This window comes from Hemitrygon akajei, chromosome 7 (assembly GCF_048418815.1).
Source record: "Hemitrygon akajei chromosome 7, sHemAka1.3, whole genome shotgun sequence".
Classification (NCBI taxonomy): Eukaryota; Metazoa; Chordata; class Chondrichthyes; order Myliobatiformes; family Dasyatidae; genus Hemitrygon; species Hemitrygon akajei.
Window position 1 is genome coordinate 19,304,000 of NC_133130.1, and position 14,965 is coordinate 19,318,964.

Below are 14,965 nucleotides of genomic sequence, written 5' to 3' on the forward strand. Positions count from 1 at the left end.
CCGTAGTGTGCGCGCCTCGTCAAAAGGGATGTGGGCGACAATGGGTCGCCCGCCGAGCGGCTATTGGATTGCTGAGTGCCCGGTGCTCAGGGGCAACGATTCCCGGTAGGAAGGGTTGCTTCCGGTAGATCTCACTATCAGGAGCGCTGTATTCTCGGCCGCTTTGCTTTCCGTCGCCCCATTACAGGCAGGACGTGGAGCCTATGGAGAGGGCACAGAAGAGGATTATCAGATGCTGGCTGCCTGGATTAGAGGGCTATTACTTCATCCTACTTAAAGGGTTCATTTATTATCAAAGTATGTATGCAATATACAACTGAGATTCCCCCATCCACCCACCTACCAAACATTCCTGTCACCTGCCAGTTTGTATATCTTCTCTTCCCCCCCACCCCCAACCTTATTCTGGCTACTTCCCTCTAATTTTCCAGTCCTGATAAATGGTCTCGGCCCAAAATGTTGTCTTCATAGGTGCTGCCTGACCTGCTGAGTTTCTCCCACATCTTTGTATGTGTTGGACAGACTAGGGTGTTTTCTCTGGAGCACTGGAGGCTGTGGGGTGACCAGATAGAAGACTATATGATTGAGGGGTGTGGGTATTGTAGAGATCAGGTATCGTTTTCCTAGAGTTGAAATCCCTACTACTAGAGGATATGCATTTTTAAAAGGGGTGAAAGTTCAAAGGAGATGTATGAGGCAGTTTGTCCATTTCACCAATTTTGCCCTCAACTTTCACCCTGCTCTCAGATTTACCTGGTCCATCTCTGACTCCTCTCTCACCTTTATCAGTCTCTGGAGTCAAACTGTCCACTGATATCTATAAACTGCTTACACTCATAATATCTTTGAGTATACCTCTTCCCATTCTGTCACTTGTAAAAATGTCGTTCTTTTTCCCATTTCCTCTGTTTCTGCCACATCTATTCTCACGATGAAGCTTTCCATTCTATCTTTTTCGAAAGTATAGACAGGAAAATAAGTTGTGGATGGGCCAAGGTGACTGAAAAGGGATATATAACAGATTGAATGGGCAAAGATCTAGCAAATGGAATATAATATGAGAAAACATTGAATAGTTAATTTTGGTGAATTCTTTTAAGAGCATATCATTTAACTGGTTTCCCTTCCACCACCATTGATGATTCTCTCACCCCATCCTTCTGTGTGATAACAGGGATAGAGTTCCCATTGTCCTTGTATCACCCCATGAACATCCATATTCAGCACATCATCCTCAATAACTCTGTCGTAGTTGTTCCTACCACTAAGTATGTCTCCCCAGCACTTGCTTTTCATAGGGATTGCTCTCAGCATGACTCCCTTATCCGCTCATCCCTCCCCACTCTTCTCCCTCCTAGCACTTATCCCTGCAAGTGTAACAAGTGATGCATTGTCCCTACACCACCTCCTTCATTTGTCAAACTGTCCTTTCAGGTGAGATGATACTTCAGCTGCATGTCTGTTGGGGTCATCTATTAGGTGTGGCCTCCTTTACATTGGTGAGACCCAACACCTATTGGGGGATCACTTTGCTGTCTGCAGGCTCTCCCAGTGACTACCCATTTCAATTCAACTTCCCATCCCCGTTGTGACATGTCTGTCCATGGCCTCCTCGACAGAACTCGGGTTGGAGGAGCAACACCTTATATTCTGTCTGGGTCACTGATGGCATGAACATCGAATTCCCTAACCTATGGTAATTACTCCCACCTCCCCTCTTCTCTCTCTTTCTATTCCCAATCCTGGTTACTTTCCCACCCTTCAGTTTCCCCACCTGCCCATCTCCTTCTGGTTCCTTTCCTCCATCACTTCTGACCATGGTCAACTGTCCTTTCTTTCTAGATACCTTCCTCAGCCTTTTATCTCTTCCACCTCCCATTTACTTCATCACCCCCCCCCCACCACCACCTACCCATCCATCTCTTCCTCTAGTCTCATCTAACACCTGCCAGCTTGTACTCCTTCCTTTTCCCCTACTTTCATAGTCTGGCTCTGTCCCCTTCCTTTCCAGTCAGAATGAAGGGTCTCTGCCCAAAACCCTGACTGTTTATTCCCCTTCGTTGATGCTGCCTGACTTCTTGTAATGCCTCCAGCATTGTGTGTGTGTGTGTGTTGCTCAAGATTTCCAGCATCTGCAGAATCTCTTGTGTTTATCCATTTATTCTGGTTTCTGATAATTCTTTTAGTATGGGGTGCCTGAGACACCAACCTTGAGACACCAAGCACATAATAGGTTCCATATATACAATATATCTGCAAGAGAAAATGGATCAGTCTCGATGAAATGGTGTAGACTCGATGGGCCAAATGGCCTAGTTCTGTACAATATATCTTGTATATTGTGCTGTGCAAAAGTCCTAGGCACAGATATATAGCTAGGGTGCCCAAGACATTTGCAAAGTATCATGAAGCAGGAAATGAGTTTGTAAATTTAACGGGAACAAAGGAAGTTGGCAAATTTCAAGTAGACAATGGATGATATTTTGAAATCAGGACGATAAAGGTATTAAAAGTCCAATGAAACTTTGTGCCGACAGCCAATGATATTTTGAGGTTAGTAAAGAGCCTTAGTTGGAGAGTATGTTTCACGTCCCTCTGTTATCTTGTCTGTCTCTGGCACCCCCTATTGTGTAAAAGGGGTTTTATGTTTTAGGAAAAGTCTCACTATAGAAGCTTACTCACACATTGCCTCAGTCAACCCAACCTATCTCATCTGTAGTAATGAGGTATTTCTCGGTGTCTAACTTCACTTGACTACAACTGCCCTAGGCCATCCTTGCCTTACTGTGACTTCCACATTGGTGATGGCCACCACAGTCTGAGTATGTACTAATAGCAGCTCGCGATTGTTTGCGTTGCCCTGCTTTCTGGTGCCACCATCCCATCCCACAATTTAATAGGCTGCACATCTTTGGAATGTGGGAGGAAGCTGGACAACCTGGTGGATATCCATGCTGTCAAAGGGAGAGCGTACCAACTCCTTAGAGAGTAGAGGGAATTAAACCCTGACTGCTGTCGCATCACTCTAAATCACTATGTTACTGCGCTGCCCCATGTGAAATACAGTATAGTGATGTGTATTCTCATGCACTTTGGTAGAGAAAAATAAAAGGCGTAGACCATTTTCAAAATGGAGAGCAAATTCAGAAACTAGAGATGCTGAAGGACTTGGGAGTCCTCATGCAGGATTCCCTAAAGTTGGAGAATTCCCTAAAACTCCTGCCCTAAAGGTTAACTTGTAGGTTGAATTGGAAGCCAAATGCACAGAGAGGAATAGAATATAAAAGCAAGGATCTAATGCCAATGCTCTATAAGGCACTGGTCAGATGGCTTTTGGGGTATTGTGGGCTGTTTTAGGTCCCGTATCTCAGGAGGCTGTTCTGACATCGGAGCTGTTCCAGCGCAGATTCATGAAAGTTATCTGGGGAATGAGGAGCGTTTGATGGCTCTGGGCCTGTACTTACTGGAGTTTAGAAGGGCGAGGTCATTGAAACCTATTCTAAGACTGAAAGGCCTGGATAGAGACGATATTTCCGATAGTGGGGATGTTGAAGTCAGAGGGCATAGACTTGGAATACAAGAATGTTTCTTTAGAACAGAGATGAATAGGAGGTTTTTTGGCCAGAGGGTGGTGAATCTATGAAATTCATTACCACAGATGGCTGTGGAGGCCAAGTCATTGGGTCTATTTAAAGCAGAAGTTAATGGGTTCTTCATTAGTAAGGGTGTCAATGGTTATGGAGAGAAGACAATAAAACCATAAGATATTGGAGCAGAATTAGGCCAGTTGACTCTTCAAGTCTACTCTACCATTTTATCATGACTGATCCCAATTTTCCTCTCAGCCCCAATCTGCTGCCTTTTCCCCATATCCCTCATGCTGACCAATCAACAATCTATCCTCTGCCTTAAATATACATAGAGACTTGACCTCCACAGCTGCCTGTGGACACGAATTCCACAGATTCACCACTCGCTGGCTAAAGAAATTACTTATTTTCTTCATTCTAAAAGAATGCCCTCTATTCTGAGGCTATTGCCTCTTCCACCATAGAAAACATCTTCTCCACATCCACTCTATCAAGGCCTTTCACCATTCGATAGGTTTCAATGAGGTCACCCCTCATTCTTCCAAATTCCAGTGAATACAAGACCAGAACCATCAAATGCTCTTCAAATGACAAGCCATTGAAACCTGGAATCATTTTTGTGAACCTGCTTTGAACTCTCTCCAGTTTCAGCACATCCTTTCGAAGATAAGGGGCCCAAAACTGCTCACAATACTTTGAGTGAGGCCTCACCAGTCCTTTATAAAGTCTCAATATTACATCGTTGCTTTTATATACTAATGCTCTTGAAATCAATGCTAACATCACATTTGCCTTCCTCACCACAGACTCAACCTGCAAATTAACCTTTAGGGAATCCTGTACAAGGACACCCAAGTCCTTTTGTGCCTTCGTTTTTTTGTATTTTCTAACCATTTAAAAATTAGTCAACCCTCTCATTTCTTCTACCAAAGTGCATGACCATACACTTCCTTACACTGTATTCCATCTGTCAGCTCTTTGTCCATTCTCCTAATCTGTGTAAGCCCTTCTGTAGCCTCTACTTCCTCTAAACTACCTGCCCCTCCACCTATCTTTCTTTAATAATACTTCGTCCTCTTTGGGAGATATATATGTCCTGGGCCTTCTGAATTGCTTCCAGAAATTTCAGCCATTGTTGCTGTGCTGTCATCCCTGTCAGTGTTTGTTTCTGGTCAATTCTGGCCATCTCTTCTCTCATGCCTCTAATTCCATTTATTCCACTGTGATACTGATACATCTGATTTAGTTCCTCCTTCTTAAATTTCTGGGTGAATTTAAATATACTATGATCACTTGCTCCTTAGGATTATTTTACCTTAAGCTCTCTAATCAATTCTGATTCATTGCACAGCACCCACTCCAGAATAGCTGATCCCAAGAAACTGCAAGGGTTTTTAAAAAAAGGGAATCGTATATAGGCCTCCAAATAGTCGGCAGATGTGGGGTTGAGATTGCATAGGGAGCTGGAAAATGTATGTAATAAGGGTAATATCACAGTTGTGATGGAGACTTCAATATGCAAGGGGACTGGGGAAAATCAGGTTGGTGTCGGATTGCGAGAGAGGACATTTGTTGAATGCCTACGAGATGGCTTTTTAGAGTAGCTTGCACTTGAGCTTTCTTGGGGAAGGGCCATCTTAGATTGCATGATGTGTAGTAACCCAGATCTTATTAGCAGCTGAATGTAAATGAACAGTTAAGAAGCAGTGATCATGATATCATTGAATTCATACTGCATTTTGAGAGGGAGAAGCACAAGTCACATGTATCTATCACAATAGAATATAGGGAATTACAGAGGCATGAGAGTTGAGCTTGTCAAGATAGATTAGAGGAGAATACTGGCAGGTATAATGGCAGAGCAGAGATGGCTGAAGTTTCAGGGAATGGATATGTCCCGCAGAAGAAGTTGTTCTCAAATGGCAGGGGTCAGCAACCGTGGCTGACAAGGGAAGTTAAGGACTGCATATAAGCCAAGGAAAGGGCATATAAGTTAGCAAAAGTGAGTGGGAAATTGGATGATTGGGAAGCTTTTAAAATATAACAATAGGCAAATAAAAAAAGCTACAAGAAGGAAAAAGATTAAATATGAAGGCAAACTAGCTGATAGTATGAAGCAGGATACTATAAGTTTTTTTTCAGTTAAATGAAAAGTAAAATAGAGGTGAGAGTTGATACTGGACTACTGGAAAATGATGCTGGTGAGGTAGTAATGGGGGGGACAAAAAATGGCAGATGAACTTGATGAGTATTTTGCAACTGTCTGCACTGTGGAAGATGCTAGCAATGTGGTCCATGGGTGTCAGGGAGCAGGAGTGAGTGCCATTGCTATTACAAAGAAAAAAGTGCTAGGCAAACTCAAAAGACTTAAGGTGGATAAGTCACCTGGACCATATGATCTACATCCCAGAGTCCTGAGTGAGGTTGCTGTACAGATAATGATGCATTGGTCATGATTTAAGAATCACTTGATTCTGGCATGGGCCCAAGGGCTGGAAGATTGCAAATGTCACTCCACTCTTTAAGAAGGGAGGGAGGCAACAGAAAGGAGATTATATGCCAGTAGCCTAACCACAGTGGCTGGGAAAGTGTTGGAGTCTATTATTAAGGATGTGGTTTCGGAGTACTTGGAGATTAATGATAAAATAAGTCAACATTGGCATGGTTTCTGTGAAGGGATTTGTCTTGCCTGACAAATCTCTTAGAATTCTTCAAGGAAGTAACAAACAGGGTGGACAAAGGAGAGGCAATATATGTTATTTACTTGGATTTTCAGAAGGCATTTGATAAGGTGTCACACATGAGGCTGCTTAACAAGATAACATCCTATGATCCTATGTCATTATAGGAAAAATATTGGCATAGATAGAGGAATGGCTGACAGGCAGGAGGCAGTGAGTGGGAATAAAGAGGGGCCTTTTTTGGTTGGCTGCCAGTGACTAGTGATGTTCCTCAGAGGTCAGTATTGGGACTGCTACTTTTTACATTGTTTGTCAATGACATAGATAATGGCCAAATTCTGCTCCTGTGTCTTATGGTCTTATCCCCTAGTGGGCTCAACCATGAACTGTTATAAAAAGCCATCTTGTAGGCATTCTAGTCGCACCATTCTCAACTCTAGAAATACCACCTACTGGAATCCACCTACATATTGCCCAAACTACCTACATATTGCAGCCCCCATGACTATTGTAACATTGCCCTTTCGGCGGGCATTTTCTATCTGTCATTATAATTTGTAGGAAACATCCTTACTACTGTTTTGGATGGTCTGTATGCAACTCCCATCAGGGTCTTTTTACCCTCGCCGTTCCTTAGCTCTATCCACAAAGATTCAACACCTTCCGACCCTATGTCACCCCTTTCTAATGATCTAAGTATTTTTACAAGCATGCAACGGCACCCCCTCTGCCTTCCTCCCTGTCTTTTTTATACAATGCGTATCCTTAGAAATTAAACTCCTGGCTAAAACTTTATTTCAGCCAAGAGTCAGGGAAGCCTATAGCCTCAAACCTGCGAACCTGCAACTGTGCTGCATGTTTGTCTACCTTATTCTGTATACTGCAGGCAAACAAATATAACAGTCGCAGTCCTGTATTCACCCTTTTCGATACTGTCCACCTTTTAAATTGCAACTCACCCTGTTGACTGCAATTTTGTCCTATCAACAGGCTCTCCTCAGTACATGTTGCCTCTGTTTGTAAACCAGCTGCCTCATCTTCAGCACTATTATGCACCTTTCCTACAATACTTTTTGCATTGAAATAGCTCAGGACAGTAGTCACTCCATGCTCAACCTTTTGATTCCTAACCTTGCCTGAGGTCTTACCAATATCTGCCTCCACAACCTCTCCACTAACTGTTCTGCCACTCTTGTTCCCATCCCCCTGCAAATGCAGTTTAAATCCCACTGTGTGGCATTAAAAAACCTTTCCACGAGGATATTCGTCCCACTCCAGTTCAGGTGCAAACCATCACTTCTATACAGGTCCCACCTTCCCTGGAAGAGAGCCCAATGATCTAAAATTCTTATTCTCTCTCTCCTGCACCAATTTCTTAGCTACGTATTGAACTGTATAATCTTCCTAGTTCTGGCCTCACTAGCATGTGGTGCATGTAGCAATTCTGAAATCATAATCCTGGAAAACCTGCCCTTTAACTTAGCACCTAACTCCCTTAATTCCCTATGCAGAACCTTGTCATTTATCCAATTCATGTACTTTGTAGCTAACAACGTGTAAATGGGCCACGACTTATGGCTGCTTAAGAATGCTGAGGACTCAATCTGAGATATTCTGGACCCTGGCACCCAGGAGGCAACATACCATCTGGAAATCTCATCCATTGCCCTAACTAACAAATCCTCTCTCACCACAGCGTGCCATCTTCTCCCCCTTTCCTTTTTGAGTTAAAGAGTCAGACTCAGTGCTGGAGACCCGACCACTGTGACTTTCCTCTCTTAGGTCATCTCCCCTTCTGCCCCCCTCCAACATGTCCAAAGTGTTACACCTATTGTTGAAGGGGATGGCCATGGAGTACTCTGCACTGGCTCCTTAACCCCTTTCCCAGCTCCAACTCTTTAATGCGGTTGGTTAGAAACTGCAGCTGGATGCACTTCTCACAGTTGTAGTTGTCAGGTACACTGGAGGTCTCCCACATCCCACAAGAGGAGCATTCCACTATCCTGCCTGACATCTCTACTGTCCTAGCTGAGCAGATATAAAGAAGAGAAGAAATTTAAAAGAAAAACCTTGAGCTTTTTTTTCCTTTGCTTTCTCTAACTGAAGCTTCTCTTTGTGGAGGCCTCAAAATCACCACTCTGACTCTATCCACTCAGATGATGGCCTCTGCTCTTGCCCCTCCTTTAATTTGCTCTTGCTAATCAATCTCAAATGCCGATTGGTTACTGTTCAAAGCTCTTTTCCACTTTAGCAACCCATTGCTGCCTTTTGTACTCGGACAGTGGACCTGATTGAAGTCCTCTCCTCTCAAAAATACTGATGTCCAGATTGACCACTGGTCAAAGGCAGGAGAATGGGGCTGAGAGGGACATTACTTCAGTGGTCGTTGTGTTGCTAAACTGTTGCAATTAGGGTTGTGCTGGTTGGTTCAAGAACAGAATGGCTTAAGGGAATTAGCTTGCTGAGCTTGGACCCCCACCATCCAGGCCATGTTCTTTCCTTGCTGCTGCCATCAGGAAGGAGGTACGAGAACCTTAGGATCCACACCACCAGGTTCAGGAATAGTTATTAGCCTTCAACCATCAGGCTCCTAAACCGGTGTGGTTAACTTCACTCACCTCAGTTCTGAACTGATTCCACAACCTATAGCCTCACTGTCAATGACTCTACAACTCGTGTTCTCAGTGTTATGTATGTATGTATTTATTTGTTTTCTTTTTGTATTTGCACAGTTTGCACTTTGGTTATTTCCCTCTTGTTTTTGGGTAGCTTTTCACTGATTCTATTGCGTTTTTGATCTATCATGAGTGTCTGCTAGAAAATGAATTTCAGGGTAACAGTGCCATATATTGTATGTACTCTGATAATAAATTCAGTTTGGACTTTAGTGTGGCACTTCACACTTCTTCACTTGCTCCACCAATGAGATGTTTCCACAACCTATGGACTCACTCTGAAGGACTCATCTTGTGTCTTGATATTTATTGCTTATTTATTTGTTATTATTACTTTCTTCTTGAATTTGCAGTTGGTTGTCTTTTGCACACTGGTTGAGCACCCAAGTTGGTGTGGTCTTTCGTTGATTATGCTATGGATTTATTGAGTATCCCTGCAAGAAAATGAATCTCAGGGTTGTGTATGGTGTCATGTATAGACTTTGAGAATAAATTTACTTTGAACTTTGAGAAGAAAATAGGGGTTCTTTGATCACCGTTGACATCTTGAAGCATCAGCTCCTGTAGATACTACTGATGGTGGAGTTGGATGAGCCTACAATGTATTCGACAGAGTCCACTTCTCTCTGTAGTTTCTTATGATCCTGCTGTTGGCCCAGCTGCACCAGACCATGATACAAAGAGTCAGGGGACTTCGAGCAATGCATCAATAGTTATCAAATAGTGGAAATGTTCAAAAGAAGTGGTGGCATTAGTGTTGTTGTGCAAACTGACACTGTTTACTCATGGTGCTGCTGAGTGCCAGCAAATGGATGTTAATTCAGCACCAGGGTGTTGGTCTGGAGAGTGAGTCAAAGACCTTTCTGGGATACCGAAGAGAAACATTGCATGTTTTTATTTGGTTACGAATGGAAGGGGAGAGGAAAAGGATTGAATTTACAATTTCCAACTTGTTGCTAATGTGGTAAAACAAAAATATGCTATCTGAAAAAAAGTGCTGGAAATAGCAGGTCAGACAGGGAAATGAGGTCAATGACCTTTCATTAGCAGAGTTCTGTTTCCTCTCATCTGGAAACTTTGAAACTAAGCTGTGTGCACATGCCAAGACTATTGATATATACAATCAAAAGCACTCTGCTTACAGCTGCACCCACCCTTCCCACCTCCCCAGGGAAGATAACTATGTATTGTCAGTCTACTCAAATGCAACTATTCATTTCATCTCCAGTCAGATTAAGGTAATAAGCCTGAATGACTGGCGTCCTGTTGCACTCACCTCAATAATAAACAAATGCTTTGAGAGGCTGGTCAAGGACTACATCTGCAGCATTATTTGCCTACCGACACAACCGATCGACAGACGATGCAATAGCCAATGTCTACACACCATCCTTACACATCTGGAGAAGAAGGATGATTATGTGAGAAAGCTAATCTTGGATTACGGTTCAGCATTCAACACCATAATTCCAGGACAGGAAGTTCAGAGACCTCGGCCTTGACCCTGCCTTGTGCAGCTGGATCCTGGACTTCCTGTCAGATTGCTGGCAGGTGGTAAGAGTGGGCTCCCTCACTTCCATCCCTCTGACTCTCAACACAGGAGCCCCTCAGGGCTGTGTACTGTCCCCTCCTTTATTCTCTATATACCCATGACTGTGTTGCCACCCAGAGCTAAATCTGCTGACAACACTACATTGATTGGCCTAATCTCAAACAATAACGAGGTGGCCTACAAGAAAGAAGTCATCTCTCTGACACGGTGGTGTCAAGAAAACAACCTCTCCCTCAATGTCGCAAAGACAAAGGAGCTGGTTGTGGATTCAGGAGGAATGGAGACTGGCTAACCCCTATTAACATCAATGGATCTGGGGTTGAGAGGGTAAACAGCTTTAAGTTCCTCAGCATACACATCACCGAGGATCTCACATGGTCTGTTCATACCAGCTATGTGGTGAAAAAGGCACAACAGTTGAGGAAGTTTGGTATGGGCCCCCAAATCCTAAGAACTTTCTACAGTGGCACAATTGAGAGCATCCTGAAGGGCTGCATCACTGCCTGGTATGGGAACTTTACCTCCTGTAATCACAGGATTCTGCAGAAAGTGGTGCGAACAGCCCCATGCATCTGTAGTTGTGAAATTCCCATGATTAAGGACATTTACAAAGACAGGTGTGAAAAAAGGACCCGAAGGATCACTGGGGACCTGAATCACCCGAACCACAATCTATTCCAGCTGCTAGCATCTGGAAAAGCCAGGACCAGCAGACTGATTAACTCACGCTGATTTGCGTGTATTTCTATGTTACATTGACTGTTCTATTTATGAGAAATTATTATAAATTACTATGATTGCACTTTGCAAATTTAGACAGATGTACAGATTTTTAGTCCTTATGTATGTAAAGGATGTGAGAAATAAAGTCAATTCAATTCAATTTAATTTTTTGTTATTTGGTCAATTTTATTTCCTTATTACACCTTTTACATTTTTCACTACAACAGCTACTTCCGTTCAACTATCTATGACTCTTCTTTTGCTTTAAAGTACTTTGGAAAATCCCTGAGTTATCGAAAATACTCTGAATATGATATTTTTCCCCACAGCTACTACCCTTTTTAAGACTTTTGGTTTCAATTTCAAAAATGCTCTTAATATGATATAAATCTCAGATATTTTTCAAAAGTCTTATTGAAGCTCTCTTTATTTTTAGATGAATTTGATAATCCAATTCAAGTTCAAGTTTATTGTCATCTGATGATGAGGCCTCAGTCTGTCAGGGTCGACCATAGATGTTGCATCTTAGCTGTCTAGATACGCAAGCTAGGACAGTACGATATGGATACATGGAGAGGGGAGCTTGCTCTCCATATCGTACTATCCTAGCTTGACAAAGGAACTAGCTTCAAAGGAACGGCAGAGTTTGGCACCAGTAGCATCACAGGAGTTGCCATTCAGTGTTGCATTCAACATGGGACTGCCCTAGGGACTCCAGCTCTGGATTTTGCCCTCGGGGCTTACTCCAGAAGCCTTCTCCGTGAGTGAGCCGCAAGACAGCAGAGATTTTCTTCTACATGAGCTGCCAACCATGGCTGGTGAGCTCCATCTGCCTGAAGCAACTGGTGCCAGTAATCTGCCTTTGCCCCTTCTGTCAGTAGAAAGGGTTCTACCAGGCTTAGTAGCTAAGCTATGTGTGAAGGCCAGGAGCTGGACTTGGTTGTCGGAGATTATTTGAGGTACATGCCATTGGGAGCATTTAATAGGTAGTGGGAGCTTGTCCCCATTACCACCCCAGCTATAACAGCCTTAAGGAGACATTTGTCATCTGACTGTACGTTAATCAAACCAAACGAGACAACGTTCCTCTGGACCATGATGCACTCACAATGTATATCATACACAACATATAAAACAAAATATAATCCTAAATGAATCAATAAAATATAATTAAAAGTGCATGTAAGAGGTAAACAGCAAACAATAGAGTAAATAGCCTGCTGTCCTTGTGACAAGACCTTGGTGGTGACCTTAGTCTCTCAGACTGAGGGAAGAAGCTATTACCCAGTCTGACAGTCCTCGTCCTGAAGCACCTGTGTCTCCTTCCTGACGGTAGTGCATCAAAGAGGTTGTAGGATGGGTGGTAGAGATCTTCAACAATGCTTTCAGCCTTTCATATACAATGCTCCCAGGCAATATGCCAAATCTGGGGAAGGGAGACCCTGGTGATCCTCTCAGCGGTTTTTACTATTCTCTGTCGGGTCTTGCGGACTGATTCCTTGCCAAACGATGATAAACTGTGATCAGGCACTGTTGCTGGTGCTCCTAATGCAGGCAGGCAGCATTGCCTACCTCAATCTCCTCAAAGTGTAGATGCTGCTCTGCCTTGACTAATGAGGAAGTGTTGTGGGTCCAGGTCAGATTGTCTGTTACGTGCTCTAAGGAACTTCCCTTATTCCACACCAGAATCTGGGTGATTTTAATTTATATTATTTATAATTTTTCAGCCGTGAATGTTATCCTGGATTATTGGGTGGGAACTGTGTACCATCAGTGAACTGCCAGCATTTGCAGCTGACCAGGTCAATACAGGCTTGCCTTCTTTGGATTTACAAAGTTCAATTCACTACCCAAAGCTATTCTGATACAAAATGGAGCCAGGGGCTATGTGTTGCATAACGTGGTCATGTGGGCAGGCCTTGCCTGCAAATTGGGTGACATACATTAAACCACACTCCCAACCTGAACCAACTATCTCATTTGTGAAGCAACTTTACTGTTTGAGTGGGAGTAATGGGAAACTCTTCAATCTACAGTGCGAAAACTGCAGAACCAAGGTCACCTCAATCCCCATAGTCCAGCTGCAGTATAGGTGGAGGGGCAGGTGGTGATGAGGAAGCAGAGAGTTTGCTGAAGGGCTTCAACAGATTACAAGAATGTGGCAGATGGAATTCGGTGTAGGGAAGTGTTGGTCATACGTTGTGGTAGAAGAAATGAGCGCGTTGGCTATTTTGTAAGTGGGGAGTAAATTCAGAACTTGGAGGTTCAAAGGAACTTGTGAGTCTCAGTGCAGGAGTTCTTAAAGGTTAACTTGCAGCTTGAGTTGGTGGTAAGGTTTATAGGTACTTAGTGAGGGTGTGGATGGTTATGAGGACTAGGCAGGACTGATTCACTATTGCACCTAAGAAAATACCCATGCATTCCACTGTGCTACATATATAAAGGTCTTCACCGGCCTACCTTCACGACACAACACCACGCTCTGACAAATTGCCACAGACAGTACTTATTACAGCTATCTACTTAAATCTGCCATGTCTGTACTTAATCTAAGCCAGCGCAGTTTCAATGGGGCAGATTCTCAAGTATATCCACTGGGGACCCGCTGTGACTCCACTGCTTTGTGTGACTAGATTCCACAACTCAGAAATTCCTTTTTACATTACTGAAGGAATGCTCTTCTATCCATTTTAAAACCAGTCTAATCCAGAACAGAGCAATATTTCACTCATTTCTGTGCCTTTTACACAGGGTGGTGAATTTGACTCCTGGCTTTCCTTTGGGATATTTGATAACCCTGGAAAGATTCTCCCAACAAGACCAAACAATCCCTCTTCATGTGAATTTCAACATCATTAGTCTGAAAAAATAAGCATAAGTTCTCATTTATTAATGAATTGCAGACTTTAATTAACCCCATTCCCCCAGAAACTGTGATTTAAAATGCCTACATTGGAGAAGTATGCTGCCTCAAAAAGGTGATATCTGTCATTAAAGATCCTCATCATCCGAGCCATGCCATCCCACAGCTACCATCGGGCAGGAGATGCAGAAGTCCTACACCACCAGGTTCAACAACAGCAACTTCTTCAACCATTCTGTTGTCAAACCAACAGGCAAAACCCTAATCACTATCTCAATATTTATTTATTTATTGAGCTACAGTGTGGAATAGGCCCAGCCCAGCAACTCCTGATTTAACTCTAACCTAATCACAGGACATTTTACAAAGACCAAATAACATGTCAACTGGTACAATTTTGGACTGTGGGAGGAAACAAGATCACCAGGAGGAAACCCAAGCAGTAATGGGGAGAACATACAAACTCCTTATAGACAGCGGCCAGAAATGAACTGGTATTTTAATGTGTTGTGCGACTGAAACCACTTTACACTACAATGGACCTTTTTTGTATTTATTGTGTTCTTTCTCCTATAAATTTGTACACTTTATGTATATTTTTTGTGAATGTTGTGCCTCTAATGCTATGCGCCTGTGATGCAAGTCAGTTTTCATTGTATCTGTACACACGTATACTTGTGCATATGACCATAAACTTGGTATTGACTTTGGCTGGACTGCTTTGCTGGTGGAGGTCTATGTCAAGGTTACTCTTAGCTTACTATTTATGGGATCACTCCTGACTTCTAAAGCTGATGTCTGCCACACTTCACTGCTAGTTAATGCTGTAGGGAAGTCATCTAAGTTCCACATTAGGGAGAGTAGTCTTGAATCTACATTTT

At 43.0% G+C, this 14,965-nt stretch overlaps 1 protein-coding gene across 1 annotated transcript in view; it reads left to right on the forward strand.

Moving 5' to 3' along the window:
* The first annotated feature begins 19 nt into the window (after nucleotides 1-19).
* efcab2 (EF-hand calcium binding domain 2) overlaps nucleotides 20-14,965 on the forward strand; it is a 111,475-nt gene continuing 96,529 nt past the window's right edge. The window contains exon 1 of the mRNA XM_073050451.1: nucleotides 20-297. The gene's annotated coding sequence lies outside the window, so the exon portion shown is untranslated. The remainder of the gene's footprint in view (nucleotides 298-14,965) is intronic.